This window comes from Propithecus coquereli, unplaced genomic scaffold, assembly GCF_000956105.1.
Source record: "Propithecus coquereli isolate 6110/MARCELLA unplaced genomic scaffold, Pcoq_1.0 Scaffold79, whole genome shotgun sequence".
In the NCBI taxonomy this organism is placed as follows: Eukaryota; Metazoa; Chordata; class Mammalia; order Primates; family Indriidae; genus Propithecus; species Propithecus coquereli.
This window is the reverse complement of record NW_012154062.1, coordinates 227,953-234,895: the sequence shown is the minus strand read 5'-3', so window position 1 is coordinate 234,895 and position 6,943 is coordinate 227,953. Positions and strand designations below refer to the sequence as shown.

General features: G+C 42.9%; 1 protein-coding gene across 1 annotated transcript in view; it reads right to left on the bottom strand.

Annotated features, from left to right (window-relative positions):
• Window positions 1–6,943, bottom strand: part of MICU3 (mitochondrial calcium uptake family, member 3) — a 135,029-nt gene that overhangs the window by 22,923 nt on the left and 105,163 nt on the right. The gene's annotated exons all lie outside the window — the stretch shown is intronic.

Sequence of the window (6,943 nt, the reverse complement as noted above, 5' to 3'; positions counted from 1 at the left end):
ATTTTTCACTGGTCTAACCTAATGTAAATAACTTAGCTCATATAGCATTTCCCTTATATTATCTTTGCCTTTCTTTGGATAGGGCCCTAGAAGTAAAATTAAATCAGAGTCAAACAATTTGAAAAACTATATAGATGTGATGGTTTTAAATATGTGCACAAATTCTTTGATATTTTTTTCAGGACGTGGAGACTAATTGCCTTCCCCTCAAGTGCTGATTGGACTTAGTGTCTTAGTCCATTCGGGCTGCTATAACAAAATACCATAAACCGGGCAGCTTATAAACGACGGAAATTTCTTTCTCACAGTTCTGGAGGTTGGGAAGTCTACGAGCAAGGCACTGGCAGCTTTGGTGTCTGAGGAAGGCCAGCTTTCTGGTTCATAGAAGGCAACTTACTGCTGTGCTCCTGGGTGGTGGGAGCGGTGAACAAGCTCACTCGAGGCTCTTCTTTAAGGGCACTAATCCCGCTTATGAAGGCTCCACCCATGTGACCTAATCAATTCCCAAAGGCTCCACCTCCTAATGCCATCACCTTGGGGATTAGGATTTCAACGTATGAATTTTGGTGGGACACAAACATTCAGACCATAGCACTTAGTGACTCACTTCTCATACAGAGAATAAGGCAGAATCGATGGTGGGAATTTCAAAGACTAGGTCAAAAAAAGACATTGTGACTTTCCTCTTTCTCAGATCACTGCTCTGTAAGAAGTCAGCTGCCATGTCACACGCAGCCCTGTGGAGAGCCTGTGTAGCAAAGGACGGAGGCTGCCAGCCGACAGCCATGCGAGTGAGCTCTCTTGGAAGTCAGTCCTCCAGCCCTAGCCATTCCTTCAGGTGACGGTAGGTCTAGTGAACAGCTTGGCTGCACCCTCACGAGAGACCCCGAGCCAGGATCACCCAGCTAAGCTGCTCCTGGCTGACTCAGAAATTGTGTGAAATAATGTGTTTGTTTTCTTAAGCCACCGCATGCTGGAGTAATTTCTTTTGCAGCAATAGATCACCACTATAGCAGCAAAGGAACGGTTGTTTTGTAGCATTTCTTTGGCTAGGTTTGAATATGAGGCATTTAGCGAGTATCCCAGCTCCAGTTCATCATAGCAGATTATTGCCAATTGGGGGATATGGGAAGCGCCAGTGAGAGACACAAGGAGAACAAAGAGGGAGAGAAAAGAAGGGAGAAAATCAGAGAGGGGAAAAAAGAAGCAATAAAAGGGAATAAGTTAGCAAGAGAGGGACATGGGGAAAGGTGACCACATGTCCTAGTTTACCATAGACAGTCCCAGTTTGTGTCGTTCTGATGTAATTGTGAACAGAGTCCCTTTTCTCTTTCCAAAGTGTCCTGGTTTGGATGACAAATTATATGGCCCTTGATGTAGGCCAATAGAAGCAATTTTCTGCAATAACAAGGAATGTATTTTCACCTAACTTGATGGGTTTTTTTTCCCAAAAAATCTAAGATTGGGAAAATGCAAATTATGTGAACATATAATTTGGATCCGTGAGATATCAGCAGAAGGAGCTGCTGACAGGAAGATAGATTTTTTTTTTTCCAGCTGTAGGCATTCCTCATTTCTGTTTTTAGGAACAAGGAAAACTAGTAGACGGAAATAGCCCTGGGGACTAAGTATTTCGCATGCACAGCATAAAATATTCAATAAGACTAAGTAGGTGATTGAAACCCAGGAGATTAAACAGAAGAAAGTGGTAACAACAATTAAAATATATCCTTTTCCCCCCTCATGGAACAGTATAATAAAGAATAGGAAAATAAAGAATAGGAAATATGTATAGCATTGGTTTACACTATTTGGCAATATTTGCCAAAAGAAATTTTGAAAAACCGTTTTCTTTTAACTGTTTTTATTCCACTTTCATAATGAGTACTGTATTGTATTTTCTCAACAGCCCATGAATTTTTATCTTCATTTTGATCTTTAAGGTCAAGTTAACATTAATTACAAATAAGCTGATTCTAAGTGAAGAGCATCATTATCTCTGGAATAACGGTCATTAACATTCACTAAACATTTACTGTTTACTATGTGCTAGGCTTGGTGCTTTATGCATTTAATTCTTTTCCCATTTAATTCTCAGGACTGTCCTAGAGCACAGCTGCTCTCATTATGACATCTTTCAGAGGTGTGGAAAGTGTAAGAACCTTTCTTAACTCTGAAGGTAGTTAGTGAAAGAGCCAAGATTTGAACTCAGGGAAGTCTGACTCCACAGCCCATGCTTAACTACCATGTTATTCTGAATAGATTGGCTACATGTAATCACCTGTTTATTCATACGTTCTAATGTATCCTTTTTGAAATAGTTATGTCTGTTTAGATTCCGATTTTAGTCCTTGCCCCTTTTCTCAGTTCTATGCATGGATCATTTAACTTTATAATTATGCAAGTCCACACCTGTCTGGATGATACACTGACTCATTCATTTTGTTGAAAGGTAGAAACCAAATCGATTTAAAAAAAAAAAAATACCGTAGGAACCTAATTGAAAAATTTCATGAATCACCTTAATGAGGAATGGGTACCAGGAAATCAAGTACAGAGAACCTCAGACAATTTGCTTTTTGAAAAGTGCTAATCACTACCTATTCATCTCGAAGGAAAATGCTTCTCTGGCAAGACATCTTACGACAATGCAGTACAGGAGGTGAGAGTCATTTCAGTGGCTTTTAAACAATTGTTCCTCATTCGTCTGTGTTTGAAGATGATGATGTGTTCATTCATTACTGAAAACTGAAGTGGCCAGTATTCTTCCCAGCATTGGGTAAATTAAAGACAAAGTTGACGTCCTTACTTGCTAGTTCTTGTGTTGTCTCTTTGCAGCCGTCTTTCCTTTCCTCCCTCATTTTTCCAAGGCTGGCTGATCTGTGCCTGTCCAGGGCCCACAGCTCTGCCAAACAATTGAAGGTAGGTTCTGTGCTATTTAAACCACATTTTTTCCTAAATGGCTTCTGCCTCATGTAAAATATTTAAAAAATGTTATAACATCTTGCTATTATTTATTAAATTTTTTTTAATAACTTTACATTCTGCTGGAGTTACAAGTCTAATTTTGCACCCTTTTATTTTTATTTTTTTTTTTTGAGACAGAGTCTCACTGTGTTGCCCGGGCTAGAGTGCCGTGGCGTCATCCTAGCTCACAGCAACCTCAAACTCTTGGGCTCAAGCGATCCCCCTGCCTCAGCCTCCCGAGTAGCTGGGACTACAGGCATGTGCCACCATGCCTGGATAATTTTTTCTATATATTTTTAGTTGTCCGATTAATTTCTTTCTGTTTTTAGTAGAGATGGGGTCTTGCTCTTGCTCAGGCTGGTCTCGAACTGCTGAGCTCAAACAATCCGCCCGCCTCGGCCTCCCAGAGTGCTAGGATTACAGGCGTGAGCCACAGCGCCCGGCTGAATTTTGCACCCTTTAGTAAAAGTACTGGGATTTTGTTGTTAGAGTCCCTAAGTCACATTGATGAAACTCAAGGAATCAGTTCAGACAATTCATCATAACTGCTCTTTAAACATTGATTTCCCCCATCGCTTATTGCTATATTGGTGACACTTTTGGTGTCATGAGCAGCATACTTCCCATCTTTTTGCTTCCATTAAAATTTTGAGAAAAATCAATCTCCCAAGTAGCATAAAACATTACTCTTTCCTTTATCTGTTCCTTACTATCCTATATTTCTCTAAACTCAGATACACTTGCACACTGGCCCAAATGTCCATATGCCAGGAAAGGATCAGCTACATAATTTTTGGAGTCTAGTGCAAAATCCAAATGCAGAACCCTTTGTTTAAAAAATCAAGAAATAGTGTGGTTTGAAGTATTAAAATATAAAGCTTTCCCCTTTATTCTGTGGTCTTTCTCAACTTGTAATGGTGTTTTTTTACTTGCTACTTAATGTCATTCTAAGTAAATAAAAATGTAAAAATTAAATTATTAGTATGATTTTTACTGTTCATCTTTATATTGTGCAATACCGGTTTTAAATGCAAATATCAGAGCATTTAAGTCCTGTGTGCAATCACTGAAGTTACATAATTCGTATTTCATGGCAAGGCCTCCTAGGATGCTTCCAGCTGGCCAGAAGAGGCTTATGCAAGCCAGACTCAGGAAGGCTGGAAGAAGGAAGAGTTCATCCAGCACGGAGCAAGCCATGGGTATGCTCCCTCAGGCATGGGGATACCTGCAAGGTAAGTGTGGACCCTCACAGGTGCCCTGGGACCCCATCTTATGATGCAGGATGCACATGCGTTTGCTCAGGCCTGACTGCTGTCAGGTTACCCCTCCTGCCAGCTGCTGCACTGATGCGCCAGGCTCTAGCTGGGGTAGCACCGTGGGGAGTCAAGTCAGACCTCTCCCCTTCCCACGGTGGATAGGCAACTCCCAAGGGTATTGCAGCCTTCGGGCTAAAATGCTCTACGTACTTGGTTTAGGGGTGAGTGGAAGGCTCATTTTCACTGAGATGGTTTCTGCCTGGCTATAGCTGACACACCATGGCACTAAGGCAAGACGGCCTCCACCACGCTCCGCGCCAAGACTTGCCCTACCCACACCTGCACCCAGGCTCCTGCCCAGGGCTTGGGGAGTGGCAGCAGTAGCTGGAAGGGTGGGGAGGCCAGGCAAGGCAGAGGGTGGCCAAGAGTCCCAGGGAGGTGGGAGAGTGGGAAGCAGAGCCAAGCGTGAGCAGAGGCTGTAAGCCCCTGCACAAGCGTCACTGTCCCACTGACTTCACGTACAAAACGCAAATTCAAAGATAACATTATTAAGAATCTCAAGAGGGTGACTGCGGAGGATTAAGACTCATGCATGGAGCCCTTCTGACTCGGGGCTTTGTGCACTGCACTGGTCACATGGCCGTGAAGCCAACCCAACAGTAGGAAGGAGTTAGCATTTTACCCACAAGGAGGTGAGTGTAAACCAACAACACAGTTTTATAATAACAAGAAAATAACTCTTTGTTGCTACCCATGATTCACACTTAAAAATATATAAATATCTATTTCATTTTCTTTAAGAAAACATGAGGAACATCTCACGTATAAATATAAGTTCTGGCATCTTTGAGCTCTGTTAGTTCGGAGATCTTAGTTCTAAAGGAGATCGTGGTTTCCGCTGGGGGACACAACGGTGGTTCCACTGGACTGGAGAAGGCAGGTTGCCATCTGGCCGTTCTGGACGGCTTATGCTACTGGATCAACTGGCAGAAAGGTGGAGTGATTGATCCCTGTTACCAAGAGGAAACTGGGTTGCTGCTACACATTAGGGACAATATGGACTATGTCTGTTATTATCTAAGAGTTTTTCTGGGGTTTTTATTAGTACTCCATGTGCAATAGGAGAGGTTAATGGAAAACTACAGAAACCAAAAAAAGGCAGGGCGATTAAGGATTCCGACCCTTCAGGAATGAGGGTTTGAATTACTCTGTCAAGTTAAGAATCCTCAGCTGAGGTTCTTTCTGAAGGTGGGGGCAATGGATGGACAGTGGAAGAGGGAAGCAATTTGGGCCTCGTGACCAATTGCAGAGAAAAAGACTGTCGGCACTTTGCATATTGTATTTTTGCTTCTCATAGGTATGTTTACATGTAAATGCTAACATTTTCCTCTTCTCTCTCCTTTCCATTAAAAACATTTTAGGTACAAGTTGCTAGAGGTTAACTTTACAATGAGTCTTTATACAACAGGCTATTCGGTGGAACTGTAATGGATTTTGAGTGGCGAGTAATACAGCCACAGCGGTGTCTACAATGGCTGTAGGCTGTGTGCACTGCCTCGTTTTGAAAAGACGGTGAGTAACCTGTTGGGTGAAAATATAGTTGTTTATTGTTGTGCGGCATTCAAACGTGTGCAGAGGGTGTGTATACGGACAATAAGTAGTCCAAGGGGTGGACCATGCTGTTTATTGATTTATTTCCTCTTATCTCCAAAGTCACCCTTTTTGCCTACCCTGTAACAATGATGATGGATTTTGTCACTATGTCTCCTTTGCCAACCAACCTGGTGCTAAACCTTGTCAGTAGGGGTTTCTGGAGGGACGCTGGAGTAGGCAGCTTTCTCTTCCTGGTTTCACTATGGTTCACTCTCTAGGCTCATCACAGTGTATACTCCGCACCCCTCCCAGCCCCCCACTTGTTCCCTGTGAGGTTTCTCCCGTGCTAGGTTCCTGCAGGATGCAGCTCTCTCCTGTGCTCAACTCAGACAGGGATGGCATATCTGGCACCCCCAGATAGTATAGGCCTGCACCCCAACCCAGGTCACTGCACCCCACAATTCCTTTTCAGCCCTAGGATCCCAGAGCCAACCTGCAGGTAAGTGAGCAGGGTTCTCGCAGAGGGCTGCTTCTGCAGCTCCTGGTTCCAGCAGTGCCCAGCCACCAGAGGCTCCTTCTGATGCTCAGTGGGTTCCGAGGCCCACTGAGGACTCTGATGATTTAAGATTCCACTTCCATGCGGATGGCCTTCCTGCCACCCCACAGACTTCCAGCAAGTCCCACTTAGGCTCCCACTTCTGCGGCACCTCAGTGACTGTACCATCCAGGGAATCAAAGGTGTGCCCTTTCCAAGAAGTCTGGGTCTCCCCGCAAGTAGGGGAAAGCTCTACATTGGGAGCGCTGTCTTGGTTCTAGTGATTATGGTTGCTCCTGACATCTGCTGCTCCTTGGTTAGAATTCTCTTTAACTCTCACTAGTCAATTTGCCATCATTCCAATAGTTTTTTATATTAGACTTTCCCTGTTTAAATCATTGTGTGATTTTATACTCCTTGCCAATTTTGTCTGATGTTAATATAACCACTCGTTTCTTATCATTAGTGTTTGCATGGTATTTTTTTCATGTATCATTTTACAAGTATCTTAACCATGTCTTTACATAAAGTACATTTTTTCTAGACAGTTGATAGTCTTCATTAAAAAATTCAGTGTGATAGCATCTTTCAG